The 15912-nt window shown below is 40.3% G+C and overlaps 1 long non-coding RNA gene across 1 annotated transcript in view; it reads right to left on the reverse strand.

Annotated features, from left to right (window-relative positions):
• Positions 1-5322: 5322 nt before the first annotated feature.
• Positions 5323-15912, reverse strand: part of LOC146488049 (uncharacterized) — a 21640-nt gene continuing 11050 nt past the window's right edge. Inside the window, exons 2-5 of the long non-coding RNA XR_014866611.1 lie at positions 8492-8547; positions 7605-7801; positions 7109-7263; positions 5323-6053 (exon numbers count right to left, since the gene is read on the reverse strand). This is a non-coding gene — a long non-coding RNA (uncharacterized LOC146488049). The remainder of the gene's footprint in view (positions 6054-7108; positions 7264-7604; positions 7802-8491; positions 8548-15912) is intronic.

Consider the following 15912-nt stretch of genomic DNA (forward strand, 5'->3'; position numbering starts at 1 on the left):
TGTATCATTTAAAACCTCTACCCAAGGGTATTCCAAAAATCGATGTTTGCACTCGATCGATTGGTGGGTGTGGCCGTACGGCGCCATTCTTTATTTTAATCAAAGTGCCACAGGTTACCCAACCCAAAATTTTACCAACAATCTTCTTAAAAGCTATTATCCATGGAATTAGCACACAAAACTATGCATACTTACTCTTCTCCATCCCCTCTGTTAGATGATACCTCAACTTTCACTTTTAAGCTTCAAAGTTGACTACTGCGCATGTCACAAAGTTCATTCAGCCTGTGCAAGGGGTATATGTGAAGTGAGCATAAGAATTACTCATGTTTCCTTGCTGTAAATAAAACAGAGCAGTTACGCACCTTTACTAGATTTAGTAGATTGCAACCTCTTTAGATTCACTGGAAATAATCAGTATGAGTTGCTTGTCTCACGATATAGTCACTGGCTGTGGTCCGCAACGTATTGACTTCTTACTGCTAGTCTTCATCAGGTGATGGGGTCGACAGGTTACGCGTCACCATCATCAGCAGACCATTGTGCTACAAGTAGTAAAAGTGATTAATGTTCGTCACCCAGTTTCTCCATGGTAAATTTAAGAACAGATCCGCGCTTTTAAATACAGCATCAGACATGCTGTCGTTGTCGAGACTGCTGTCATGTTCATCTTCGGGCGTGACCAAGGGGCTGGCTATTATATCTGCCAGTTCTTGAGGCATCAGATTGCTGGCAGTCCAGAAGATTTCAAGATGTCTGGTATTGTCAATGGTCCAGCCATGCCCATCAGGTCCAGTCAGGGGAATACTTGGTGTTGGGTCGTCTGCTTTTCTTCCATATAAGAGTTTGATAGTTAGCTCTTTGGATATGCATTCGTAGGCTCTCGCGACAAGGAGGAAGAAGACTTATATCCACTCCATCGTAGCTTGTCAGCACCATTCCTGGCTTCGTACTGAACCTCTCAATAAACTTATCATGTCTTAGGTAGCTGATGTCAGCCGACTTGCTGCCATACATTAGGCGCGTAAACTTCTCCAGATCTTCAAAAACACTGTTTTCTACATCAACAGATGTTCCCAAAGCATGGAATGTGAGAAGAAACTCGGGTTCCTTTTTAAGGAGTTTCAGGGGCGTCACTTTCCCATTTCGCACGAACGCGCTGGTAGTATCGCAACCAGTAAATGCGTGCAGGGCTGTGAGGGAAAGACATCAACTCCGAGATCTCTTGCAACTGCATGCATGGATATTCAAGAGACGTCGCTTGTCACCCGTCGCTTGTTTACTTTGTTGCACAAAAACCTCTTCCAGTCGCGAGGCACTTTGGTAGACGGTCCTTTCACTAGGTGTGCCTTAGCAGAACCACTTCAAGATCGTTCTACTCCTTTAATTGAACAGGGATGATAGGAGTCCGTCACAAAGTCAACACGCTGTGCCCGTGCGGAGCTGATCAAAAACACTTTCAGCTAGCTCTCCAAATGTGCTTTGAAGAGAAATCATTGCCTGCTGAACCGCATTCCCGTCTATGATGTAGCAATCAAATGCCGCGGTGGGTCTCCGTACCAAGTGCAATTTCTCTTCTAGGGAATGCATCAACTTCGACTTGTCAGTCTTTATCAGAGCACCATCTGCAGTAGCCAGTGCCCAAGGGACCTGGCCCAACTGATAACTCAGCATGTTTTCCAAGGTAACTTGATGCTCTAGCGCCAGTATCACCAGTTGCCCAAAGACGTTTCTCTCTGCTGTTATTTCTATGTTTCTTCTTTCCTTTCCGCAGACCATTGATGATTTTACTTCCCGGGTAGCAAACGTTTTGAGATTCTGTTTCTTTACTGGAGAGTGAAAGGTGGTCTTCTTCTCTACTAGTCTTTTCTGGACAAACACCCGATGGGCCTTCTTTCCGATGTCATCAGCCATCAGTATGTCACTTTCGACATCTTGGGGCACAGGAGCGCCGAATGAAAGACAGTATAGCGCATCTTTGTCTTCGACCTGTAAAACACTGCATGTGTCTTGCTCGCTCTTCACAATTTGCGATCCTCTCACCTCCTTGTGCGATGTAGCCTCCTGGCTGTCCATACTTGCAATCTCTTTGGTTGCTTGCAGATAGCTCGCTCTTGTGTGCGGTGTACGACACCATCTGTAGTACGCCAAATGATTCCTGCTAAAACCAACAATGCCACCCGGCGTGAGATTTGGCATGGCAGTTGATCGTTTGCTCGATGGTGATGTCAACATCGTTCCTGGATGATGGTACATCCGATCTGTTGACACTGAAGCCATTGCGTTTCAACAATTCCTCCGCTCCGGGATGTGAATTTTCCAGGTTTAACATAATTACCAGGTAGAGTGTGGAGTATCTTGCATAGTTGGGATGATCGAAGCTGAAGAACAAGCTGCACATCTTCTGGAGGTTTGCAAGATGAAGCATTAGATTGTTCTGTTTAGTAATAAAAAATTATATAATGGAAATAACGCCTTGAAGTTTGTTAGAAACCTCATACGTCATGTCGGTTGTGTGTACTCGATAGTTTTTTTCTGCCATTCAAATGATCTCGAGAAACACATTTTCCAAAAAAAAAATCATAAGCATTTCAAGACGTTGAAAAGGACTGATTTATCGACTGAAGTGAGATTATTTGCTGTAATATCTAATTGTTATATAGATGTAATATATTTAATCAATCATAAAATTTCTTAGCAAATGAGGGAAAGCAGCGTCGGAGAACAAAAACTTACCTGTCCGCTTTTCCAAAATGGCTGATTAGAAATCCGAGGGTAAAAGGATTATTAGATGGCCGAAAACTGGGCAATGCATCTTGGGAAACCGCATGAAAAGTACTTAAGGAGGGTTTTTGTTAGAGCAGGGACACAGGGACCATTACTTGCCTATTTTATGCTTCATCCTGGTTATTTTTACATTGTATATAAAACGTTTAGAGCAAATCAACCATGTGGTCCCTGCTAAGTTATATTTGGCCCCTCCTAATCAAGTACTTAACAAAATCCCTGCCCGGGCGAGGTGTTTTTTGTGCCAGATCTCCCCCAAATCCCTCGCAAACCTTGAACAACTGTAGTTTTGTTTAAATTTATTGGCATTCCCTAAAAAGCGTAGTAATCATCTCGGGTGCATATTTAAGGCACCAATAGCGACGAACTATCGTGGAAAGCAGTTGCGGTGCTTAATAATGCCGCGCTGTTTATGAAATTCCCACATCTAATAAATTTGAGTGATTATGCAGAGTTTCTGTGCGATACGATCGTATACATAATCGTCTACAGTATAGGTATAAGCTGAATGAACTTTGTGACATGCGCAGTAGTCAACTTTGAAGCTTAAAAGTGAAAGTTGAGGTATCATCTAACAGAGTTGATGGAGAAGAGTAAGTATGCATAGTTTTGTATGTTAATTCCATGGATAATAGCTTTTAAGAATATTGTTTGTAAAATTTTGGGTTGGGTAACCTGTGGCACTTTGATTAAAATAAAGAATGACACCGTTCGGCCACACCCACCAATCGAGCGAGTGCAAACATCGATTTTTGGAATACCCTTGGGTAGAGGTTTAAAATGATACATGTCTGCAAAAATCCCGAGATGGGGGGAGGGTTTCACTTTCTGGCCCATGGACTATTAAATAATGCGCTGGGAATTTGAAAAGGATTTTCCTTTGTTTAATTGACATACAAAAAAAGCCCTTTGAAAAATAAAGTTACCGTTGCAAACAAGTTTACAGTGTCTGATATGTGGGGGGGACAGTCATCTCTAACTATTGAAGGGGTAGGGCTTGATGAATGTGAATGGTGAAGAAACCCTTGGCTAGGGGAAGCAGATCTAGATGAGATCCCCATATTTCTGGACTGGACTGCACTTGAAACAAATCCCCCTGGCCAGGTGTTATTGAAATCCTGTACATTCATGGAAGGATCGTTCCCAAATGGTACATGTCTTTCCATGTACCATGATAAACGTAGGGGGATGGGCTAGATCCCAGATTAGAATTGGAGTTGAGCAAAACTTGTAAATTGACATTTCTTGTTTTCTGGACTGCTCCATTTCTGGATGCATTAACTCTATCAAATCTTTAGTAGGATCAATCTTTATGACATCTTTCACAAGATTAAGTACTTCTCGTGTAGTACTTCAAATTTTTTCTTTCTTCTTGATTTTTTTTATGTCCTGACTTAATAGGAACAAACATTTTTGTACCTGGACCAGTGTTTATCTCATCATCATCCCCACGAGAGGTTGCAGTATCATGCACACTCCTTTTCCCTCCATCTGAAGACGAGGATTCCACTCCAGACTCGGGATTGCATAAATCCCTTGTCTTCACAATAGGGTAAAGCTGGTCAAACCATTGCCCTAATTCGTTTTCATCTTGAAAACGCTTAATACCAGTAGATGTCTTAATTGTGAGGGCTGCTTTCTTGCACAACTAATACATCTCTTAAATTTGGTTCAAGGCTGGTCAACTGTAAAATTGACATTGGGCATGCAAATAAAAAATTTATATGCTTATTAAAAGCTTTGAAAATATGTGCGAATTAAAATTGTGTAAAATTCCTATGAACAATTTGAACATTGTTTATGACTGTCGACAAATATAGAGCTAAGAGTCTCGTATTTACTTGCGTACCTTTTAGAGAATAATGAAGATGAAGAAGTGACATCTGTTTTACTTGGGTCATTGCATCTGGGTCGGTCAAAGATGTCGTCGTCATGTGTTGTTGTCGATAATGGAGCATTGCTATGACGAGAAATTTTCTCGTCATAGCGATGCTCACAGTAGGCCACTGACTCGCCCATGACCCAGCCAGGAACATCTTCATTTTCTTCAAATACGGTACGCTGGTTACAAAACGGACTTGCACAAAGAATACAACGGTATCCTGTTTCGCGAAAACACGAAGAACACATTTCTTTCTGCGCCATTTTGAATTTCAGGCAGGAAGAACTCGGGGGAACTTGCACATGTCAAGTAGCACAAAATTGTTGAATTGTGGGTGGTAAATAATTTAAAATAAATTATGCATCGAATTCGGCACATGAGGAGTTCGACGTTTGAATCGGAGTCGCACTTCAGTCGTTTTATCCAACTGCCCCGGTCGAATTTAACTGCGTGTCGAACTTCATTCAAATCTGGCGGATTTAATTTATTCAAACGTCGAACTTCTCATGTATCGAATCTAATAATTAGATTCCGCACATGAGAAGTTCGACGTCTGAACTGGGCCTAACAGACTTTTTTGAAGCAAGCGTCAAAGCAATAACAGGAATAGGATATACCTGTGTTCATAACAAACAGCATAATAGTTTCTAAATTTTGATGAAATCTTTACAATATTTTCTATAATTACATAAATTAATATTTTACAATGAATCAATAAAAATAATGAAATGGAATTTTTATATTGATGAATCTGCCAAGTAGCAATTTTATATCTTGTATTACTTTTAGCACTCAATCATTATAAATATTTTGATATAAATTTTAAAATTGTCACATGTTAGATCAAAAGCAGTTTGGAATCAGCGCATATATTTGCAACAAACTTGAACAAAAGGTACTAAAGAAAATACTTATGCCAATTAAACCAAACCATACATGTAACTTAATGCGGAGTGAGTGAAACGTGCAAGTGCTTATGCAGGTTCTCTCCTGAGAGGAGCTGTGATGCTAGGCAAAAACGAAAAGTAATACTTTTCTATGATGTTTGACCTTTTCATGGCTAAGTGTAATTCTGTAATTAAGTCTGAAATGGTATTTTTTTAATTGCATTGAGGCAACCTTCACACACATGCATGCACTTGCATTTGCTGCCTACATGAGTCTAGTATCTCACAGAAACATGAGAGACTTTTCATTTCATCGTCTACAGTTTAATAGTCAATATAAAAATTCTGAAAATAAGCCTTGAACTGGGATTATACTATTCAATATCTTTTTGAGAGGCGCATATATTCAAAGGGGGCTTATATTCAGAGAGCGGGGCTAGCTTATATGGCTTACAATGGAGGCTTTTTGGAATTTGAGGGATTCTTTTTTGGAGGGGCTTATATACTAATATATATGCAGTCGAACCTCCCATAAGCGACCACCCTTAATGTCAAGGATATGTGGTCACTTACGGGAGGTGGTCGCACTACAGGGTGTCTAAATTTGGGGTAATTTACATATGGTGATTGCAGAGACCTAACCCTTTTGCCAGTGTTTATCGAAACCCGCAGTAATAACTTTTCTTAGCTACAAGTATATTAAGACTGGTACAAAATTATTTTAAGCAAAAAATCTTAGGGTTTATGGCTATTATTGTTTGTATCTCACAAATTACTTAATACAGCGATTGAGACAATTAGTGTGAAAGATACTTGACTCTTTTATTACTCCAGGTGGGGTGCGGTCTAAATTTTTCAGGGAACGGAACATAAGCAAAAAGATAAGAAAGATAAAGGAAAATAGAGTTTTTTTCCTACAAGGGATTCAATCTGATTAAAGTTTATTTCAGTGTGAAGTATGGTACATGTGTATTTTATCAATTGTTTTAATGCTAAGCTATATCGCGAAACACTTCCGGTAGCTCTGACTGTGAGATTTACGGCGTCCGCGCGCGCTGTAATGATCTGGCACCAGTTGTTAGGGTGGATAACTTTATCTGGTGGATAAGGCACTTTGCAGTGTCTAAAAAATACTTCACGTAAAATGTTGTCCAAGGTTTTCGTACACTCCCAAACTAAGCTGTGGTTAGAGTGTTCATATTTGCTTGTACAAGAGGAAATACTGAAATCTTTGCACAGATTGAAACTGTCGGATAGTGACTTATCCATGGGTTACAGTTATCGGGCCTTTGAACAACTGGGGCCTGGCTAATATGTTACTGGTTACAGAGAGAGATACAGCAGATATTCTGTCAAGTGGTCGGCTACGGAAGGTTAAAAACAATCGAAAATTTTAAACAATCATCTCTAAAAGTGGTCGCTTACGAGAGGTGGTTGCCTACGAGAGGTTCTATCTATAGTAATTTGACTTGAAAACTTTTGGTATTTTTGAAAAGTGGTCGTTAATGGGAGGTGGTCGCTTACTAGAGGTGGTCACAAAGAGAGGTTCGACTGTATATAGTATGTGGAGGGGCTTATTTTCAGAATGTTATGGTATTTAGTGGTCACTTACTTTGTTTGCACTCGAGTTGTTGGCTGCGAACTTGTTTCTCAAGGAAGCTTTAATCACAGCAGCACTGGTGTTACGGTGTTTCTTCATTGTAAATGCTGAAACAGTAAAGTTAGAGGAATAGTGTCAAGTTCAAGGTTATCCTATATCATTCACATAGTCTGATATATTAATTCCTGTAATGTTTGCAGCATTTCAACTTAGAAATGATCACGAGATAGATAATAGACCATCTGCCTTTTTCTCAATAACATCTAGCTCAGAGAATTAAAGAAGCTCTGCATGCTTAAGACAGTTCTGACTAATGAAGAGAATAAATTGCCTACAGTACTGGACTGGAATTTCCATACAAATAAATAAATAAGTAAATAAATAAATAAATAAATAAATAAATAAATAAATAAATAAGTACTACTTGATCAGCATGGTAACAACTCACCCAGGATGCTTTCGATGACTTGTTTGTCAGGATGCGGGCTGCCATTTGCCCCTGTTAAATTCATGCAGGTCATTTCAGTGTTGGTGTAAAAACAGTTCAGCAGAAATTCTGCACAAGATGTTAGTGTTTTCCTGGCACAAACCTGCTCTGTGTTTATCAAACATGTATATCCCTGACCCAGGGGAGAGTTCAATCATCTGCAAGTTTTATGGAGAGAAAAATAATGCTTATTATTAAAGATGGATATCAAATCTTTCTTCAAAGTGTATATAATTGGTTGTTTTCACCCTAGAAATGGTAATCCTCTTCAAAATCAGTCTAAGTAGACAGATAAAATCAGGCTTATTTTCTGTTCAAATTGAACAATGTCCCGTTTTCACATTAAAAAAAGACAGTCTTTACTGTGTCTCCAGTGTGTAAACAGCCATCATGGCAGCAAATTGAATAGACATGGATCCTGACATAAAGAGTGCAAAAAAAGTTTCAAACATTGATCTTCTTTAACCATACATTTTCAGCCCTTTAAAAAGGTGAAATTCTTCTTCTGGCCGGGTCAAGTTTAGGGTTATCTTATCTGTCTCTGGCTGCAAAGACTTTCGCAGACATCTTAACAACAGACGCAAATGAAAAACAAAAGATGGATCGAAGTTCACCAATCAACAACGACCAGAGACAGATAACACATGGCAACTTTTTTTGGGAAACGCTTCTAGATGCTGAAGATGGCTGCCACTCAGGTTTCTAAAACATCAGTCTATGTCAATGTTTTTTTTTTTTAGAACAAAACTCACCCAGACAATCACACTCAACAATCTATTGATACTTTTGGGTTCACACCATTTACTATGTAAAATGTGTAATGGATACGTCACTAATAAAACTAATACCTTAAATTGATTGGCAGTGGCTGGCTGAACTTTTCCTGGCTTTGGGAGGCCTTGATCTGATCATGAACAAAAAAATTACAAAAAAAAAGACCAATTAGAAATTGGCCTGTAAAATGGTTTAACTAGCTCGGTTTAATTGTGTTCCACAATCACAATGCAGTTGTCACCCAGTACAATATTTACTTTAATACATGTCCTAGTTGGGATTAATTTGTGTTCCATTTGAATTATCCAACTTTGATACTAGTTTCTGTCCCTTCACAAAGGAGTACCCAACAAACATTTTTTCTGATTTCATCTGCAGTTGACCATGACGACATGTGGACATCCCATAATATAGTTTCAGTTAATATTTCACTACCCTGGGAAAAAAATATCCGCTCTTCAGAGCCAGCAAGCAATGGAGTATTTTCTTCGGTTGCCAGCCAGCATCCATCATTTGAAGGATTGTTCCCAGCCAGGGAGATATATTCAGCTGTGGGCACCAGCCAGCAGCATTTATCATGGTAAGACCCTTCCCAGCCAGCGTTAAAGCATTTTTAGTTTTGCCAGAAAATAGTTCTTTTAACCCACCCCCACCCCCACCCCATTCTCACCCCCATTCCCGCTTTAAATGTAGTTTTCCTTTTCAGGGAAAACCCTCTTTATTAATACGTGACTGAAACACTTGTGGACAATAACTAATTGAGCACATTTTCATGCCAGTGATTTATGACAAAACTAATCAATATACAACATAATAATGTCCCCTACCTCCATGAAGATAATCCAAGTTACATTTAGGCACACTGCCTTTTCGATGGTCGAAGTAGGATGAAGTAAAACAATTTAAAACCGCAAACATGGCACAGTAGTTTCTATATACAACGCGGTAAACCAATTGAAATAAACCCATGACGCAGTCATTTCGATGGACCACAAGTACAATTAAAAATGACAAGATGGCACAGTCATTTCCACGGACGCCGCAGTGTACCAATTGCAATGCCAAAATGGCACAGTCATTTTGATGCCGGAAAGACGAAGAAAAATAAGTGAAATGCCAACATGGCACAGTCATTTTGATGGACGACGCAGTAAAGCAATTGAAATGCCTGAATGGCACAGTCATTTTGCTGGAAGACGAAGAAAAGCAAGTGAAATGCCAACATGGCACAGTCATTTCTATGGACGACGCAGTGTACCAATTGAAATGCCAACACGTTCTTAATTCTGTCTCGATGTCTTCAAGCACAGAGTGAGGTGGCAGTGTCTTCACTGTTATGGAATCTGTCAGCTTACTTTGATCGGCAGATAGGGTAAATGATGTTAATGTGCCGTCTACATCAGGGAAGGTTGCCTCAGCCAGCATTCGGCGAGGATACCTGAAGTTATCATCGTGATGCAGTACTTGGAAAACTGTGGTATTTCTTCTGTAGGAATATCATCGACATTTATTACAGAAGTAGTGTCTCTCTTGATTTCAGGCAACGGAGCACTGTATCCCTTTTCATCCGACTTCTCTGATGTCTCCAGTGAAGGTAACTGTGTCTCATCTGATGAGTTGTCGTCGAGATCAACACTTGACGGTAAAGTGGAACGGAAAGTCTTCCCCTTGTTTCTTGCCTTGCTTTTCTCTTGTTTTTCTTGCTCTCTTACTGTTCAACTGACATTTTTTGGTGCACACTTGTTTCTCCGTAATAGAAGACGTTTTTCTACTCTTGCTTGGAAATTCTTGTACGGCATCAGGATCGATTTTGTGCTTTCTCTTTCTTCCAAACTTTGAATGGGACTGGAAATATATTGCCCTGTTGAAAAATGAAGCTGGCAGCCACATGTCTTCCTCTGAAGAATAATCTTTAATATGAACTTTGTATTCGTATGTTAAGGTTTTGTGGCAAAGGCGTCTTTCCAACACATTCTCTATTTCATAAAAGTCATCAGGAATCTGATTTTCCTCCTGCTCTTCCATTGCTGCCTCTGACGCAGAAAAGGTGGAACCTGATTGACATTCTCCTCTACAGACATACCCCATCGCATTCAAATGCTTCTTTGATGTTTCGTGAAGTCAGTAGCAACCGGGAATGTCTTCCAAGAAAGGAATGAGTTCCACAGGTCCTAGTATCGCGGTAGATGATCTCCAGTGGGTTAATCCAAGAGCAGGATGTACAATGTAGGTTTCATCAGTTGATGACCGTTGATACAAAGAAAAGCGAACCCTCATGGTAGAATCGCCATGCAGCTTAAAGCTTGGTAAGTAAGAGCCATCTTTGGAAGACTGGATTGCTTCGACAGGAGCGATGTCAAACACCTTGTTTCCTCTAACAAGAGACTTCAAAGCTACATGTGAGAACTTGATCACATCATGCGTTGGGTCTAAAGGCACTTTACCTGGGAGGTACTTTGCAGCCCAGTGGCGCTTTTGTCTACAACGTGCGATGTATTCTCTTGGAAGAATTAGTTTTAGGGCCTGTTTGATGTGAATGTACGTCATTCCTCCACCAACACGTTTTGATACTTTCCACTTTTCTCCTGTTTTATCTCTTTCCTCCTTTACCTGGTCAACATCCTTCTCCTCAATTTGTTTTTGTTGAGTGTCATCTTCCATTTCTTGTTCTTTAACACGTTCACTCTCCTTTTCTCGGTTCTCTTCGAGAACCGAGAAAAGGAGAGTCATCGTCAGGATCATTAAGGCTGTCTTTGACATTGGCGTATGTCTCGTGAAGCTTGTTGTAGTGCTCAGGCAAGGCACCTTCCATGATCTGCATTGCAGAGGGATGGTCAAACGAGTATTGAATGTCCCAGCAGTTGTATGTCTTGAGCACATCAACAGCTTCAGCAGGCACGTATTTCTCAAACAGCTGCTGTCCTTCCTTCACACCTCTGAAATGTGCATTCTTCTGTTCGTTTTGAAAATCCTCGTAATTGGAGGGATAATGGTATGATTCTTCACTTCTCGACATATGCTTCAACAACTTAAAGGCTCGTTGTCTTCTGTTTGACGATTGTCTCACTTTGGCACCAGGCTGGGAGTCAAGGGACTGTATCTCGTTGGTTTACCCCTGAAGTTCACTAATTATTCTTTCTGTCGACTTTGTACCTGTATTGTGGAGAGAAGGACCGAGGTGTTTAAAGTGCAAGAACATTGCAAGTTGATACAATGTTGCGGCAGAAAAAAGTACCTCTGCAGTCGTGTAGCATCCGTTGGTTAAGAAACTTCCCCTCTTTGCTGGATCAGACTTAGCACCTGGTTTGGAATGCAAAGGCATCTTCTTTAGTTCCAACAGTCGCTTCCACAATCAAAGAATAGTAATCCCACTTGACACAGACTCTTGTATGGTAGCAGGAAATCCAAAGTCTATTTTTCGAAAGGGATCAATCAAACTGCATACCGCGCGGATGTACAAACTGGTTCCTGCAGATCCGGGTACGTGTTCGTCAAGGAGATTGGCAGTTCTCGGTGTAAAGAGCCGCTTACATGCATCAGAATTCTGATCACAGAAAAAGATGAGTAGGAGATCCGTAGCATTAAAACCACAATCCAGTCCTAATTCCTGGCAGCGGTACTTCAAGTCGTGCAGATGGTTTATTGTTGCCAGTCTGGTGATCTTTCCATTGTCCTCCCAGAATGTTAGTTCCCTTGTCTCGTACTTAAGGTTCTTAAGGAACAATCGCTGTTCATGCTCATAGTCGAGACAGGCTATGGAGGGAAGATGCCAGTAGTACGGAGCAAGGTAGCGTTCTCCTTCTACGCCCAATCCTAGAAATATGGCACCATCCTCTATCTCTTCCTTTGTTGGCGTCATCAGTTTGTTTGCTGCTGACAATGAAAACCCGGCTGAATTAGTTGAGTATGTTAGAAGATTGACAGGATTTTCACGAACATCCCCTGAATCAGTGAAGTAACATAGTTTCCTCAACATTTCCCAGTATTTCAGAAGGTGGTTTGCTTTGTATCCTTTGTCAACTGTTGGCCCCAAACAGTAGATCAGGGATGGTTTGTCTATGGTCGCCAAGGCTGTAAAATTGTGAATCGACACGTTTTTGGCCAACTGCTGATAAGTTATTACTTCGTCGACAAGGGGCTTCAGTGTATCATAATCATCTGTGTCGCATTTTGAGGCATCTTTGCCGAACATGTCCGCAAGTAAGGAATAGTTGGTTGTGCCAAGTTCATTCCTTAAGACTGCTGATGTCCTTTATCAGTTCCGAGTAATGATTGTTGTTTCCTTTCGACAATTTTGCTATTAAATTTCAAATCACCATAATCTGAATTGGCCTTGTCTTTGACACTCCCATTTTGATTAGACGCATTAGGTCAAGAATAAGCTTTTCTTCGTTGCCGCTTAAGCACGAATCCATCAAATTTCTTTTCCATTCTGATGTTGTTAGCTTTATTCTGGTAAGTTGAGAGAAGTTTTGTTCCGCTTCTTTTCTACAACTTCGTTCCGTCTTGAGCGCACTTTGCATTTCCAGGGACTTTGCATAACGCTGGTTAAAGCCACGAATCCCTATTCTATCTTGCACTCCGGCCAGGCTCCCTTTCTGTCTGTGCCGCAGTATGTTCTTTAAATCCCTGAGCTGTTTGGCGCAGTTAGCACAGGTATTAGGATTTTCACCATAGGAAACTGCCTCGCCAGTACAATGAGGATGAAGGCTTTTTATACTGCCATCGACTTGGACACTTTTACCAAATGGAGAGATGGTGCACTTCATGGGAATGTAAATCGACCTGTAGCTTTTTTTTGTCTTTTTTGTGTTTTCTTGCGGGTCAGTAGGATGTCTGGCCGACATTGTATGTAATCGCGGCAATTTCCATGTCCTATTGTTTTAAAGCAACAGATATCTTCAGAAGTGATCTTCTGGTTAAATAAAGACTTCGCTGTCCATAGTCTGATTTGGCGATCGGCTTTAAAATGTTTAACGACCTCTGGATCCCAAAGGTGATAGCATCTAACTTTTTCCAACTTTGGTTGCTGTACATGATCCAGAGGTCGCTCGGCGTTTAAAGGACAGAAAAATTTTTGGATGGAATGCTGGCCGGATGGCTTTCTTTTGACATTTGGAGAATCTCTGTCCGATGTTTCAACGTTACTAGTGTTGTCCACGACCTTGGAGAAATCAACTGCCTGCTTATGGCACTCAGAGTCGGCGTGCTCTTTTACTTGAACAAGGCCAGAAAACTGCAATGATGCTGCACCTGCAATATGGCATCGACAGAAGCTTGCTGCCGGGATCTCAGTTTTGCATGTGGTTTGCCGTTTTCCATGGCCCACTTCTGAAATGGTACACATACCTTGCAAAAAAATTACTCTTTTCCTTCTGGCTGAACTGGGGAAACGAGTCTCCCACAAATGTGATAGGTATGTTTTTTCCCACTCTGCTACCAACCGGAACAACAGGAAAGGAGGAAACTACAAGAGCTCTTAGTTTGGTATCTTGCAAACTAGTGCTGCTACCGCAACGCCCTAAGATTTCCAATCTCTTTTCATTCATGCAGTCCTTTCCTTCAAATATTCCATTAAGGTATTCTTTAATACTCTTTGGTTTTCTAGGGAGGCGACAGGGAAGAAAATGCTTTAGATTCTGATGGAAACGTTGAAATAATTCCTGTGGTTGGCCTTCTCCTTTGCGATCATCCGACTCATCTAGAGGAGGTGAATCCTCAACTTCATATGGATAACTTTCATCACCTTGTGTAGCAGCGACAGCTTCGTCCTCTTCACTTATTTCCGAATGGCTATCTTCCTCTTGGTCAAAGATCTGTATCTCTACCTCCTTGTCGCCTGCATTTCCATCATCAGACATGAAAGCATTTACATCTTCTTCGATAACTTCTGTGATCGTTTCTTGGACATTGGAATCGATTTCACTGTTTGTCACTGCGCCGTCAAAGTTCTGTGCCCTCATTGCTATACTCAGTGTTGTAGTTGAACAGATTTTGATCCATGCTGTGATGTTCAGTGTCACCATCACAAACACTGACGTCGCCCACAAAAGGTTCTGTTGTATCTTCTTCGCTTTGTGACGGGCTTTTGTTTTCACTGCCGCTTTCGAATGTGGATTCTGGTTTAGACTCTTTAACTTTCAGGCCAACGACGATCTTTTTCTTTGACGTCACAGACAAAAAAGGCCCTTTGCCAATGACAGTCTGTCTGAATAATGATAATAATAATAATAATAATATAATATATAATTAAGCATTACACTAAGTCTCAATGCTTTACAACTCTATAAAAAATGCCAATTACAAATGTGAGAAAAATATATATATATATAAAAGAAACTTCATAGTCACATAAAAAACAGGAAACGCTGATAGGAAACGCTGCTGATCCCATTCTGATAAAACAGCATGATAGTGTACTTTAAAGCAGTCTACTACTGCGTCTTTTGTCATGATGTCATTCGCAGTACCTGGGGCTAGTTTAGAAACTGCCCAATCCATGACGGTGTGCTTATTCAATTGCATCAACTTGTTTTTTAGGGCTAAACCCTGGTACCCCATGTTTTGACTAAATTTCTTGACGACAAACACATTGTCTATTTTAATTACGACCCTTCCAAATAGACCATTCACTGTTTTGAAAAATGCGAGGACTCAAATGATTTAATAAAAGCCTATTGTCATGATAATTGTAAACTGCAGTTTAGAAGGGAAGTTAACGACAGTGAATTGCAGAAAATTGCATTCCTTCAAAGAACATCACCTTGCACCATCTATGGAGTTCATCTTGGCTAGCGTAAAAGGAGAATGGAAATTGTAAAGGCTCTCAAAGAGAAGCCGCTGTTGTCAATTAGGGCGTTTTCACAGGTCCTTGAATAAATTTCTTCGACGTCAAGATATAATGAATAAAATAATGTCAAATTAATAGCAGTTTCTAGGGATAAAACACGTACTCCTATTCGAACTTCTGAATAGAAGGCAAGCGTAGATGGTGTGCCGCGTGAGAAAATCGCCGGAAACAAGAGATCCGCTGTGAAAGGCCGAAGCTGATGAGTGAAATCTGGAAATGTAATTTGGCCAAGACTTCTTATTTTTCCCAAAACTCCTAACGTGATTTTTTTTATTTGGAGGTTAATACAGTAGAACCTCGCTAACTCGAACTCTGAAGGGAAACGAAAATCGAGTATTCGAGTTAGCGGGGTTTTGAGTTATCGGGGTCAATTAAAATATTCAATTTTTTAGGTTAATTAAAAGTTTATTGATTTTCAGCACTTCGGTATACAATGTGCAAATTATGGATATTAAAGTTATTTCAAGAAAAAAAAATACATTTTAAACAACTGTAACGATAAACTGCAACGACTGTAAATGTAACTGTACGTAACGTTCTTACTGGTCCTTATTGTTCAGTGGTGATTGCATTTTAGAACCAAAAAAAGAAAGCAGCATCTACTGTCGCTGGGAGCTCCTGAAGTTTTGTTCTGCTAATGCCTTT

The sequence above is a fragment of the Pavona decussata genome, unplaced genomic scaffold, assembly GCF_977016875.1.
Source record: "Pavona decussata unplaced genomic scaffold, jaPavDecu1.1 SCAFFOLD_11, whole genome shotgun sequence".
NCBI classification, from domain to species: domain Eukaryota; kingdom Metazoa; phylum Cnidaria; class Anthozoa; order Scleractinia; family Agariciidae; genus Pavona; species Pavona decussata.